The 13,309-nt window shown below is 47.9% G+C and overlaps 11 non-coding genes across 11 annotated transcripts; all 11 read right to left on the bottom strand.

Moving 5' to 3' along the window:
* Window positions 1-524: 524 nt before the first annotated feature.
* Window positions 525-606, bottom strand: TRNAL-UAG (transfer RNA leucine (anticodon UAG)). The gene has a single exon. It is a non-coding gene; the product is annotated as a tRNA-Leu (tRNA).
* Window positions 607-1,750: 1,144 nt separating this feature from the next.
* TRNAL-UAG (transfer RNA leucine (anticodon UAG)) lies at window positions 1,751-1,832 on the bottom strand. The gene has a single exon. It is a non-coding gene; the product is annotated as a tRNA-Leu (tRNA).
* A 1,144-nt stretch (window positions 1,833-2,976) lies between these two features.
* Window positions 2,977-3,058, bottom strand: TRNAL-UAG (transfer RNA leucine (anticodon UAG)). The gene has a single exon. It is a non-coding gene; the product is annotated as a tRNA-Leu (tRNA).
* A 1,144-nt stretch (window positions 3,059-4,202) lies between these two features.
* On the bottom strand, window positions 4,203-4,284 carry TRNAL-UAG (transfer RNA leucine (anticodon UAG)). The gene has a single exon. It is a non-coding gene; the product is annotated as a tRNA-Leu (tRNA).
* A 1,144-nt stretch (window positions 4,285-5,428) lies between these two features.
* TRNAL-UAG (transfer RNA leucine (anticodon UAG)) lies at window positions 5,429-5,510 on the bottom strand. The gene has a single exon. It is a non-coding gene; the product is annotated as a tRNA-Leu (tRNA).
* Window positions 5,511-6,654: 1,144 nt separating this feature from the next.
* On the bottom strand, window positions 6,655-6,736 carry TRNAL-UAG (transfer RNA leucine (anticodon UAG)). Its single transcript has one exon. It is a non-coding gene; the product is annotated as a tRNA-Leu (tRNA).
* A 1,144-nt stretch (window positions 6,737-7,880) lies between these two features.
* On the bottom strand, window positions 7,881-7,962 carry TRNAL-UAG (transfer RNA leucine (anticodon UAG)). The gene has a single exon. It is a non-coding gene; the product is annotated as a tRNA-Leu (tRNA).
* Window positions 7,963-9,106: 1,144 nt separating this feature from the next.
* Window positions 9,107-9,188, bottom strand: TRNAL-UAG (transfer RNA leucine (anticodon UAG)). The gene has a single exon. It is a non-coding gene; the product is annotated as a tRNA-Leu (tRNA).
* A 1,144-nt stretch (window positions 9,189-10,332) lies between these two features.
* TRNAL-UAG (transfer RNA leucine (anticodon UAG)) lies at window positions 10,333-10,414 on the bottom strand. Its single transcript has one exon. It is a non-coding gene; the product is annotated as a tRNA-Leu (tRNA).
* Window positions 10,415-11,558: 1,144 nt separating this feature from the next.
* Window positions 11,559-11,640, bottom strand: TRNAL-UAG (transfer RNA leucine (anticodon UAG)). Its single transcript has one exon. It is a non-coding gene; the product is annotated as a tRNA-Leu (tRNA).
* Window positions 11,641-12,784: 1,144 nt separating this feature from the next.
* On the bottom strand, window positions 12,785-12,866 carry TRNAL-UAG (transfer RNA leucine (anticodon UAG)). The gene has a single exon. It is a non-coding gene; the product is annotated as a tRNA-Leu (tRNA).
* Window positions 12,867-13,309: the final 443 nt, after the last annotated feature.

Genomic DNA, 13,309 nt, shown 5'->3' with positions numbered 1-13,309 from the left:
ACTCTTAGCCTAACACTAGCCCTAAATGAAAGACGCCTATTGTCCTCACATGTGGGATTTTGTTCTCGCTGCTAGTGCATACGAAACTTGGTTCCGACGTGTCCAGGAGTGGGAGAATTACCAGGGACCTTGCAATCTCGTGCCTGGGGGTTTCTAAGCTGGGCATAGGAGCTCCACTGGATGGAGCCAAGTGTCTTGAACTGAGTTTTTGTGATGCAGCAGGAAAAGGCGCTGCAAAAAGGAGCAACTACCAAGGCAAAGAGATGTGCATTCATTAGGGCATCGTGTCGGCAGATTTGTGGCCCTGCCAAGCACGTGTTTATTGACAGGATCGTGAACGCATGTCCGTTTTCAGTGAACAGTGATTTATGCTTTACCCTTTTTTGGTGAAAACGCACACGAGTCAGATGTGTGCTTTCAGTCTGGGTGTTCAGAAAAGCAAGAATTCATAAACACATGCCATTCCCTGGCTCCCAATTGTCCTGTCTGTACACGTGGCATGAAGATAAAAAAGAAACAGCTATTGGCAGCGGTGGGATTCGAACCCACGCCTCCAAAGAGACTGGAGCCTAAATCCAGCGCCTTAGACCGCTCGGCCACGCTACCCTGCTGGTACTGAAACGAGAGCCTCTGAGACCTGTATTTTTTTAGGGATTGGCTGGTTTGGCCATTAATTCAAAATCAAAGCAAAGCATGAACTTGGATTGAATTCTAGCACTGGCTGTGCAAAGCCCGAACTGAACAATAAAGCACACTTGTCAGCCTGAAATTGAAATGTCACCTTTCGGGAGTGCTCTGTTCAACAGCAGTCTGGTAGCCTAGTGGTCAATGTCAGCACCCCTCCATCCAGCAGTCTTGAGTTCAATTCCCGGTGAGGGAGGTCAGATCTTTTCTAGGTTTTTTTTGGTTCTAAAAATGTTTGGGAAGCGAAGGTTCAGGAACATTGCCGGTAGGGAGAGTAAGCTCTTTAAAGGCATGCAATGAGATGTGTTTTTCTTTATTTCTGCATATTTCTGTAGCTAGCTGCATTCTTTCAGTCAACATCCCGCCCCATTTAGTGCTCACGTTTTTAAAGAAGTCCACCATTAGCCCGCAGTGTAAGCCTACCCGGGGCCTCCGCCGATGGTCCATGGTGTGTGGGATCCTTACTGGACCAACCCCAGCCGTAACGCAAATCTTAGCTTTGTCTCATTCGACCCCTAACTCGACCCAAGGAGCTACTGCAAACTCTTAGCCTAACACTAGCCCTAAATGAAAGACGCCTATTGTCCTCACATGTGGGATTTTGTTCTCGCTGCTAGTGCATACGAAACTTGGTTCCGACGTGTCCAGGAGTGGGAGAATTACCAGGGACCTTGCAATCTCGTGCCTGGGGGTTTCTAAGCTGGGCATAGGAGCTCCACTGGATGGAGCCAAGTGTCTTGAACTGAGTTTTTGTGATGCAGCAGGAAAAGGCGCTGCAAAAAGGAGCAACTACCAAGGCAAAGAGATGTGCATTCATTAGGGCATCGTGTCGGCAGATTTGTGGCCCTGCCAAGCACGTGTTTATTGACAGGATCGTGAACGCATGTCCGTTTTCAGTGAACAGTGATTTATGCTTTACCCTTTTTTGGTGAAAACGCACACGAGTCAGATGTGTGCTTTCAGTCTGGGTGTTCAGAAAAGCAAGAATTCATAAACACATGCCATTCCCTGGCTCCCAATTGTCCTGTCTGTACACGTGGCATGAAGATAAAAAAGAAACAGCTATTGGCAGCGGTGGGATTCGAACCCACGCCTCCAAAGAGACTGGAGCCTAAATCCAGCGCCTTAGACCGCTCGGCCACGCTACCCTGCTGGTACTGAAACGAGAGCCTCTGAGACCTGTATTTTTTTAGGGATTGGCTGGTTTGGCCATTAATTCAAAATCAAAGCAAAGCATGAACTTGGATTGAATTCTAGCACTGGCTGTGCAAAGCCCGAACTGAACAATAAAGCACACTTGTCAGCCTGAAATTGAAATGTCACCTTTCGGGAGTGCTCTGTTCAACAGCAGTCTGGTAGCCTAGTGGTCAATGTCAGCACCCCTCCATCCAGCAGTCTTGAGTTCAATTCCCGGTGAGGGAGGTCAGATCTTTTCTAGGTTTTTTTTGGTTCTAAAAATGTTTGGGAAGCGAAGGTTCAGGAACATTGCCGGTAGGGAGAGTAAGCTCTTTAAAGGCATGCAATGAGATGTGTTTTTCTTTATTTCTGCATATTTCTGTAGCTAGCTGCATTCTTTCAGTCAACATCCCGCCCCATTTAGTGCTCACGTTTTTAAAGAAGTCCACCATTAGCCCGCAGTGTAAGCCTACCCGGGGCCTCCGCCGATGGTCCATGGTGTGTGGGATCCTTACTGGACCAACCCCAGCCGTAACGCAAATCTTAGCTTTGTCTCATTCGACCCCTAACTCGACCCAAGGAGCTACTGCAAACTCTTAGCCTAACACTAGCCCTAAATGAAAGACGCCTATTGTCCTCACATGTGGGATTTTGTTCTCGCTGCTAGTGCATACGAAACTTGGTTCCGACGTGTCCAGGAGTGGGAGAATTACCAGGGACCTTGCAATCTCGTGCCTGGGGGTTTCTAAGCTGGGCATAGGAGCTCCACTGGATGGAGCCAAGTGTCTTGAACTGAGTTTTTGTGATGCAGCAGGAAAAGGCGCTGCAAAAAGGAGCAACTACCAAGGCAAAGAGATGTGCATTCATTAGGGCATCGTGTCGGCAGATTTGTGGCCCTGCCAAGCACGTGTTTATTGACAGGATCGTGAACGCATGTCCGTTTTCAGTGAACAGTGATTTATGCTTTACCCTTTTTTGGTGAAAACGCACACGAGTCAGATGTGTGCTTTCAGTCTGGGTGTTCAGAAAAGCAAGAATTCATAAACACATGCCATTCCCTGGCTCCCAATTGTCCTGTCTGTACACGTGGCATGAAGATAAAAAAGAAACAGCTATTGGCAGCGGTGGGATTCGAACCCACGCCTCCAAAGAGACTGGAGCCTAAATCCAGCGCCTTAGACCGCTCGTCCACGCTACCCTGCTGGTACTGAAACGAGAGCCTCTGAGACCTGTATTTTTTTAGGGATTGGCTGGTTTGGCCATTAATTCAAAATCAAAGCAAAGCATGAACTTGGATTGAATTCTAGCACTGGCTGTGCAAAGCCCGAACTGAACAATAAAGCACACTTGTCAGCCTGAAATTGAAATGTCACCTTTCGGGAGTGCTCTGTTCAACAGCAGTCTGGTAGCCTAGTGGTCAATGTCAGCACCCCTCCATCCAGCAGTCTTGAGTTCAATTCCCGGTGAGGGAGGTCAGATCTTTTCTAGGTTTTTTTTGGTTCTAAAAATGTTTGGGAAGCGAAGGTTCAGGAACATTGCCGGTAGGGAGAGTAAGCTCTTTAAAGGCATGCAATGAGATGTGTTTTTCTTTATTTCTGCATATTTCTGTAGCTAGCTGCATTCTTTCAGTCAACATCCCGCCCCATTTAGTGCTCACGTTTTTAAAGAAGTCCACCATTAGCCCGCAGTGTAAGCCTACCCGGGGCCTCCGCCGATGGTCCATGGTGTGTGGGATCCTTACTGGACCAACCCCAGCCGTAACGCAAATCTTAGCTTTGTCTCATTCGACCCCTAACTCGACCCAAGGAGCTACTGCAAACTCTTAGCCTAACACTAGCCCTAAATGAAAGACGCCTATTGTCCTCACATGTGGGATTTTGTTCTCGCTGCTAGTGCATACGAAACTTGGTTCCGACGTGTCCAGGAGTGGGAGAATTACCAGGGACCTTGCAATCTCGTGCCTGGGGGTTTCTAAGCTGGGCATAGGAGCTCCACTGGATGGAGCCAAGTGTCTTGAACTGAGTTTTTGTGATGCAGCAGGAAAAGGCGCTGCAAAAAGGAGCAACTACCAAGGCAAAGAGATGTGCATTCATTAGGGCATCGTGTCGGCAGATTTGTGGCCCTGCCAAGCACGTGTTTATTGACAGGATCGTGAACGCATGTCCGTTTTCAGTGAACAGTGATTTATGCTTTACCCTTTTTTGGTGAAAACGCACACGAGTCAGATGTGTGCTTTCAGTCTGGGTGTTCAGAAAAGCAAGAATTCATAAACACATGCCATTCCCTGGCTCCCAATTGTCCTGTCTGTACACGTGGCATGAAGATAAAAAAGAAACAGCTATTGGCAGCGGTGGGATTCGAACCCACGCCTCCAAAGAGACTGGAGCCTAAATCCAGCGCCTTAGACCGCTCGGCCACGCTACCCTGCTGGTACTGAAACGAGAGCCTCTGAGACCTGTATTTTTTTAGGGATTGGCTGGTTTGGCCATTAATTCAAAATCAAAGCAAAGCATGAACTTGGATTGAATTCTAGCACTGGCTGTGCAAAGCCCGAACTGAACAATAAAGCACACTTGTCAGCCTGAAATTGAAATGTCACCTTTCGGGAGTGCTCTGTTCAACAGCAGTCTGGTAGCCTAGTGGTCAATGTCAGCACCCCTCCATCCAGCAGTCTTGAGTTCAATTCCCGGTGAGGGAGGTCAGATCTTTTCTAGGTTTTTTTTGGTTCTAAAAATGTTTGGGAAGCGAAGGTTCAGGAACATTGCCGGTAGGGAGAGTAAGCTCTTTAAAGGCATGCAATGAGATGTGTTTTTCTTTATTTCTGCATATTTCTGTAGCTAGCTGCATTCTTTCAGTCAACATCCCGCCCCATTTAGTGCTCACGTTTTTAAAGAAGTCCACCATTAGCCCGCAGTGTAAGCCTACCCGGGGCCTCCGCCGATGGTCCATGGTGTGTGGGATCCTTACTGGACCAACCCCAGCCGTAACGCAAATCTTAGCTTTGTCTCATTCGACCCCTAACTCGACCCAAGGAGCTACTGCAAACTCTTAGCCTAACACTAGCCCTAAATGAAAGACGCCTATTGTCCTCACATGTGGGATTTTGTTCTCGCTGCTAGTGCATACGAAACTTGGTTCCGACGTGTCCAGGAGTGGGAGAATTACCAGGGACCTTGCAATCTCGTGCCTGGGGGTTTCTAAGCTGGGCATAGGAGCTCCACTGGATGGAGCCAAGTGTCTTGAACTGAGTTTTTGTGATGCAGCAGGAAAAGGCGCTGCAAAAAGGAGCAACTACCAAGGCAAAGAGATGTGCATTCATTAGGGCATCGTGTCGGCAGATTTGTGGCCCTGCCAAGCACGTGTTTATTGACAGGATCGTGAACGCATGTCCGTTTTCAGTGAACAGTGATTTATGCTTTACCCTTTTTTGGTGAAAACGCACACGAGTCAGATGTGTGCTTTCAGTCTGGGTGTTCAGAAAAGCAAGAATTCATAAACACATGCCATTCCCTGGCTCCCAATTGTCCTGTCTGTACACGTGGCATGAAGATAAAAAAGAAACAGCTATTGGCAGCGGTGGGATTCGAACCCACGCCTCCAAAGAGACTGGAGCCTAAATCCAGCGCCTTAGACCGCTCGGCCACGCTACCCTGCTGGTACTGAAACGAGAGCCTCTGAGACCTGTATTTTTTTAGGGATTGGCTGGTTTGGCCATTAATTCAAAATCAAAGCAAAGCATGAACTTGGATTGAATTCTAGCACTGGCTGTGCAAAGCCCGAACTGAACAATAAAGCACACTTGTCAGCCTGAAATTGAAATGTCACCTTTCGGGAGTGCTCTGTTCGACAGCAGTCTGGTAGCCTAGTGGTCAATGTCAGCACCCCTCCATCCAGCAGTCCTGAGTTCAATTCCCGGTGAGGGAGGTCAGATCTTTTCTAGGTTTTTTTTGGTTCTAAAAATGTTTGGGAAGCGAAGGTTCAGGAACATTGCCGGTAGGGAGAGTAAGCTCTTTAAAGGCATGCAATGAGATGTGTTTTTCTTTATTTCTGCATATTTCTGTAGCTAGCTGCATTCTTTCAGTCAACATCCCGCCCCATTTAGTGCTCACGTTTTTAAAGAAGTCCACCATTAGCCCGCAGTGTAAGCCTACCCGGGGCCTCCGCCGATGGTCCATGGTGTGTGGGATCCTTACTGGACCAACCCCAGCCGTAACGCAAATCTTAGCTTTGTCTCATTCGACCCCTAACTCGACCCAAGGAGCTACTGCAAACTCTTAGCCTAACACTAGCCCTAAATGAAAGACGCCTATTGTCCTCACATGTGGGATTTTGTTCTCGCTGCTAGTGCATACGAAACTTGGTTCCGACGTGTCCAGGAGTGGGAGAATTACCAGGGACCTTGCAATCTCGTGCCTGGGGGTTTCTAAGCTGGGCATAGGAGCTCCACTGGATGGAGCCAAGTGTCTTGAACTGAGTTTTTGTGATGCAGCAGGAAAAGGCGCTGCAAAAAGGAGCAACTACCAAGGCAAAGAGATGTGCATTCATTAGGGCATCGTGTCGGCAGATTTGTGGCCCTGCCAAGCACGTGTTTATTGACAGGATCGTGAACGCATGTCCGTTTTCAGTGAACAGTGATTTATGCTTTACCCTTTTTTGGTGAAAACGCACACGAGTCAGATGTGTGCTTTCAGTCTGGGTGTTCAGAAAAGCAAGAATTCATAAACACATGCCATTCCCTGGCTCCCAATTGTCCTGTCTGTACACGTGGCATGAAGATAAAAAAGAAACAGCTATTGGCAGCGGTGGGATTCGAACCCACGCCTCCAAAGAGACTGGAGCCTAAATCCAGCGCCTTAGACCGCTCGTCCACGCTACCCTGCTGGTACTGAAACGAGAGCCTCTGAGACCTGTATTTTTTTAGGGATTGGCTGGTTTGGCCATTAATTCAAAATCAAAGCAAAGCATGAACTTGGATTGAATTCTAGCACTGGCTCTGCAAAGCCCGAACTGAACAATAAAGCACACTTGTCAGCCTGAAATTGAAATGTCACCTTTCGGGAGTGCTCTGTTCAACAGCAGTCTGGTAGCCTAGTGGTCAATGTCAGCACCCCTCCATCCAGCAGTCTTGAGTTCAATTCCCGGTGAGGGAGGTCAGATCTTTTCTAGGTTTTTTTTGGTTCTAAAAATGTTTGGGAAGCGAAGGTTCAGGAACATTGCCGGTAGGGAGAGTAAGCTCTTTAAAGGCATGCAATGAGATGTGTTTTTCTTTATTTCTGCATATTTCTGTAGCTAGCTGCATTCTTTCAGTCAACATCCCGCCCCATTTAGTGCTCACGTTTTTAAAGAAGTCCACCATTAGCCCGCAGTGTAAGCCTACCCGGGGCCTCCGCCGATGGTCCATGGTGTGTGGGATCCTTACTGGACCAACCCCAGCCGTAACGCAAATCTTAGCTTTGTCTCATTCGACCCCTAACTCGACCCAAGGAGCTACTGCAAACTCTTAGCCTAACACTAGCCCTAAATGAAAGACGCCTATTGTCCTCACATGTGGGATTTTGTTCTCGCTGCTAGTGCATACGAAACTTGGTTCCGACGTGTCCAGGAGTGGGAGAATTACCAGGGACCTTGCAATCTCGTGCCTGGGGGTTTCTAAGCTGGGCATAGGAGCTCCACTGGATGGAGCCAAGTGTCTTGAACTGAGTTTTTGTGATGCAGCAGGAAAAGGCGCTGCAAAAAGGAGCAACTACCAAGGCAAAGAGATGTGCATTCATTAGGGCATCGTGTCGGCAGATTTGTGGCCCTGCCAAGCACGTGTTTATTGACAGGATCGTGAACGCATGTCCGTTTTCAGTGAACAGTGATTTATGCTTTACCCTTTTTTGGTGAAAACGCACACGAGTCAGATGTGTGCTTTCAGTCTGGGTGTTCAGAAAAGCAAGAATTCATAAACACATGCCATTCCCTGGCTCCCAATTGTCCTGTCTGTACACGTGGCATGAAGATAAAAAAGAAACAGCTATTGGCAGCGGTGGGATTCGAACCCACGCCTCCAAAGAGACTGGAGCCTAAATCCAGCGCCTTAGACCGCTCGGCCACGCTACCCTGCTGGTACTGAAACGAGAGCCTCTGAGACCTGTATTTTTTTAGGGATTGGCTGGTTTGGCCATTAATTCAAAATCAAAGCAAAGCATGAACTTGGATTGAATTCTAGCACTGGCTGTGCAAAGCCCGAACTGAACAATAAAGCACACTTGTCAGCCTGAAATTGAAATGTCACCTTTCGGGAGTGCTCTGTTCAACAGCAGTCTGGTAGCCTAGTGGTCAATGTCAGCACCCCTCCATCCAGCAGTCTTGAGTTCAATTCCCGGTGAGGGAGGTCAGATCTTTTCTAGGTTTTTTTTGGTTCTAAAAATGTTTGGGAAGCGAAGGTTCAGGAACATTGCCGGTAGGGAGAGTAAGCTCTTTAAAGGCATGCAATGAGATGTGTTTTTCTTTATTTCTGCATATTTCTGTAGCTAGCTGCATTCTTTCAGTCAACATCCCGCCCCATTTAGTGCTCACGTTTTTAAAGAAGTCCACCATTAGCCCGCAGTGTAAGCCTACCCGGGGCCTCCGCCGATGGTCCATGGTGTGTGGGATCCTTACTGGACCAACCCCAGCCGTAACGCAAATCTTAGCTTTGTCTCATTCGACCCCTAACTCGACCCAAGGAGCTACTGCAAACTCTTAGCCTAACACTAGCCCTAAATGAAAGACGCCTATTGTCCTCACATGTGGGATTTTGTTCTCGCTGCTAGTGCATACGAAACTTGGTTCCGACGTGTCCAGGAGTGGGAGAATTACCAGGGACCTTGCAATCTCGTGCCTGGGGGTTTCTAAGCTGGGCATAGGAGCTCCACTGGATGGAGCCAAGTGTCTTGAACTGAGTTTTTGTGATGCAGCAGGAAAAGGCGCTGCAAAAAGGAGCAACTACCAAGGCAAAGAGATGTGCATTCATTAGGGCATCGTGTCGGCAGATTTGTGGCCCTGCCAAGCACGTGTTTATTGACAGGATCGTGAACGCATGTCCGTTTTCAGTGAACAGTGATTTATGCTTTACCCTTTTTTGGTGAAAACGCACACGAGTCAGATGTGTGCTTTCAGTCTGGGTGTTCAGAAAAGCAAGAATTCATAAACACATGCCATTCCCTGGCTCCCAATTGTCCTGTCTGTACACGTGGCATGAAGATAAAAAAGAAACAGCTATTGGCAGCGGTGGGATTCGAACCCACGCCTCCAAAGAGACTGGAGCCTAAATCCAGCGCCTTAGACCGCTCGGCCACGCTACCCTGCTGGTACTGAAACGAGAGCCTCTGAGACCTGTATTTTTTTAGGGATTGGCTGGTTTGGCCATTAATTCAAAATCAAAGCAAAGCATGAACTTGGATTGAATTCTAGCACTGGCTGTGCAAAGCCCGAACTGAACAATAAAGCACACTTGTCAGCCTGAAATTGAAATGTCACCTTTCGGGAGTGCTCTGTTCGACAGCAGTCTGGTAGCCTAGTGGTCAATGTCAGCACCCCTCCATCCAGCAGTCCTGAGTTCAATTCCCGGTGAGGGAGGTCAGATCTTTTCTAGGTTTTTTTTGGTTCTAAAAATGTTTGGGAAGCGAAGGTTCAGGAACATTGCCGGTAGGGAGAGTAAGCTCTTTAAAGGCATGCAATGAGATGTGTTTTTCTTTATTTCTGCATATTTCTGTAGCTAGCTGCATTCTTTCAGTCAACATCCCGCCCCATTTAGTGCTCACGTTTTTAAAGAAGTCCACCATTAGCCCGCAGTGTAAGCCTACCCGGGGCCTCCGCCGATGGTCCATGGTGTGTGGGATCCTTACTGGACCAACCCCAGCCGTAACGCAAATCTTAGCTTTGTCTCATTCGACCCCTAACTCGACCCAAGGAGCTACTGCAAACTCTTAGCCTAACACTAGCCCTAAATGAAAGACGCCTATTGTCCTCACATGTGGGATTTTGTTCTCGCTGCTAGTGCATACGAAACTTGGTTCCGACGTGTCCAGGAGTGGGAGAATTACCAGGGACCTTGCAATCTCGTGCCTGGGGGTTTCTAAGCTGGGCATAGGAGCTCCACTGGATGGAGCCAAGTGTCTTGAACTGAGTTTTTGTGATGCAGCAGGAAAAGGCGCTGCAAAAAGGAGCAACTACCAAGGCAAAGAGATGTGCATTCATTAGGGCATCGTGTCGGCAGATTTGTGGCCCTGCCAAGCACGTGTTTATTGACAGGATCGTGAACGCATGTCCGTTTTCAGTGAACAGTGATTTATGCTTTACCCTTTTTTGGTGAAAACGCACACGAGTCAGATGTGTGCTTTCAGTCTGGGTGTTCAGAAAAGCAAGAATTCATAAACACATGCCATTCCCTGGCTCCCAATTGTCCTGTCTGTACACGTGGCATGAAGATAAAAAAGAAACAGCTATTGGCAGCGGTGGGATTCGAACCCACGCCTCCAAAGAGACTGGAGCCTAAATCCAGCGCCTTAGACCGCTCGTCCACGCTACCCTGCTGGTACTGAAACGAGAGCCTCTGAGACCTGTATTTTTTTAGGGATTGGCTGGTTTGGCCATTAATTCAAAATCAAAGCAAAGCATGAACTTGGATTGAATTCTAGCACTGGCTCTGCAAAGCCCGAACTGAACAATAAAGCACACTTGTCAGCCTGAAATTGAAATGTCACCTTTCGGGAGTGCTCTGTTCAACAGCAGTCTGGTAGCCTAGTGGTCAATGTCAGCACCCCTCCATCCAGCAGTCTTGAGTTCAATTCCCGGTGAGGGAGGTCAGATCTTTTCTAGGTTTTTTTTGGTTCTAAAAATGTTTGGGAAGCGAAGGTTCAGGAACATTGCCGGTAGGGAGAGTAAGCTCTTTAAAGGCATGCAATGAGATGTGTTTTTCTTTATTTCTGCATATTTCTGTAGCTAGCTGCATTCTTTCAGTCAACATCCCGCCCCATTTAGTGCTCACGTTTTTAAAGAAGTCCACCATTAGCCCGCAGTGTAAGCCTACCCGGGGCCTCCGCCGATGGTCCATGGTGTGTGGGATCCTTACTGGACCAACCCCAGCCGTAACGCAAATCTTAGCTTTGTCTCATTCGACCCCTAACTCGACCCAAGGAGCTACTGCAAACTCTTAGCCTAACACTAGCCCTAAATGAAAGACGCCTATTGTCCTCACATGTGGGATTTTGTTCTCGCTGCTAGTGCATACGAAACTTGGTTCCGACGTGTCCAGGAGTGGGAGAATTACCAGGGACCTTGCAATCTCGTGCCTGGGGGTTTCTAAGCTGGGCATAGGAGCTCCACTGGATGGAGCCAAGTGTCTTGAACTGAGTTTTTGTGATGCAGCAGGAAAAGGCGCTGCAAAAAGGAGCAACTACCAAGGCAAAGAGATGTGCATTCATTAGGGCATCGTGTCGGCAGATTTGTGGCCCTGCCAAGCACGTGTTTATTGACAGGATCGTGAACGCATGTCCGTTTTCAGTGAACAGTGATTTATGCTTTACCCTTTTTTGGTGAAAACGCACACGAGTCAGATGTGTGCTTTCAGTCTGGGTGTTCAGAAAAGCAAGAATTCATAAACACATGCCATTCCCTGGCTCCCAATTGTCCTGTCTGTACACGTGGCATGAAGATAAAAAAGAAACAGCTATTGGCAGCGGTGGGATTCGAACCCACGCCTCCAAAGAGACTGGAGCCTAAATCCAGCGCCTTAGACCGCTCGGCCACGCTACCCTGCTGGTACTGAAACGAGAGCCTCTGAGACCTGTATTTTTTTAGGGATTGGCTGGTTTGGCCATTAATTCAAAATCAAAGCAAAGCATGAACTTGGATTGAATTCTAGCACTGGCTGTGCAAAGCCCGAACTGAACAATAAAGCACACTTGTCAGCCTGAAATTGAAATGTCACCTTTCGGGAGTGCTCTGTTCAACAGCAGTCTGGTAGCCTAGTGGTCAATGTCAGCACCCCTCCATCCAGCAGTCTTGAGTTCAATTCCCGGTGAGGGAGGTCAGATCTTTTCTAGGTTTTTTTTGGTTCTAAAAATGTTTGGGAAGCGAAGGTTCAGGAACATTGCCGGTAGGGAGAGTAAGCTCTTTAAAGGCATGCAATGAGATGTGTTTTTCTTTATTTCTGCATATTTCTGTAGCTAGCTGCATTCTTTCAGTCAACATCCCGCCCCATTTAGTGCTCACGTTTTTAAAGAAGTCCACCATTAGCCCGCAGTGTAAGCCTACCCGGGGCCTCCGCCGATGGTCCATGGTGTGTGGGATCCTTACTGGACCAACCCCAGCCGTAACGCAAATCTTAGCTTTGTCTCATTCGACCCCTAACTCGACCCAAGGAGCTACTGCAAACTCTTAGCCTAACACTAGCCCTAAATGAAAGACGCCTATTGTCCTCACATGTGGGATTTTGTTCTCGCTGCTAGTGCATACGAAACTTGGTTCCGACGTGTCCAGGAGTGGGAGAATTACCAGGGACCTTGCAATCTCGTGCCTGGGGGTTTCTAAGCTGGGCATAGGAGCTCCACTGGATGGAGCCAAGTGTCTTGAACTGAGTTTTTGTGATGCAGCAGGAAAAGGCGCTGCAAAAAGGAGCAACTACCAAGGCAAAGAGATGTGCATTCATTAGGGCATCGTGTCGGCAGATTTGTGGCCCTGCCAAGCACGTGTTTATTGACAGGATCGTGAACGCATGTCCGTTTTCAGTGAACAGTGATTTATGCTTTACCCTTTTTTGGTGAAAACGCACACGAGTCAGATGTGTGCTTTCAGTCTGGGTGTTCAGAAAAGCAAGAATTCATAAACACATGCCATTCCCTGGCTCCCAATTGTCCTGTCTGTACACGTGGCATGAAGATAAAAAAGAAACAGCTATTGGCAGCGGTGGGATTCGAACCCACGCCTCCAAAGAGACTGGAGCCTAAATCCAGCGCCTTAGACCGCTCGGCCACGCTACCCTGCTGGTACTGAAACGAGAGCCTCTGAGACCTGTATTTTTTTAGGGATTGGCTGGTTTGGCCATTAATTCAAAATCAAAGCAAAGCATGAACTTGGATTGAATTCTAGCACTGGCTGTGCAAAGCCCGAACTGAACAATAAAGCACACTTGTCAGCCTGAAATTGAAATGTCACCTTTCGGGAGTGCTCTGTTCGACAGCAGTCTGGTAGCCTAGTGGTCAATGTCAGCACCCCTCCATCCAGCAGTCCTGAGTTCAATTCCCGGTGAGGGAGGTCAGATCTTTTCTAGGTTTTTTTTGGTTCTAAAAATGTTTGGGAAGCGAAGGTTCAGGAACATTGCCGGTAGGGAGAGTAAGCTCTTTAAAGGCATGCAATGAGATGTGTTTTTCTTTATTTCTGCATATTTCTGTAGCTAGCTGCATTCTTTCAGTCAACATCCCGC

This window comes from Ambystoma mexicanum, chromosome 1p (genome assembly GCF_040938575.1).
Source record: "Ambystoma mexicanum isolate Mex_15411 chromosome 1p, UKY_AmexF1_1, whole genome shotgun sequence".
NCBI classification, from domain to species: domain Eukaryota; kingdom Metazoa; phylum Chordata; class Amphibia; order Caudata; family Ambystomatidae; genus Ambystoma; species Ambystoma mexicanum.
Note: the sequence above shows the minus strand (reverse complement) of the source record. Positions and strands in the feature narration are given on the sequence as shown.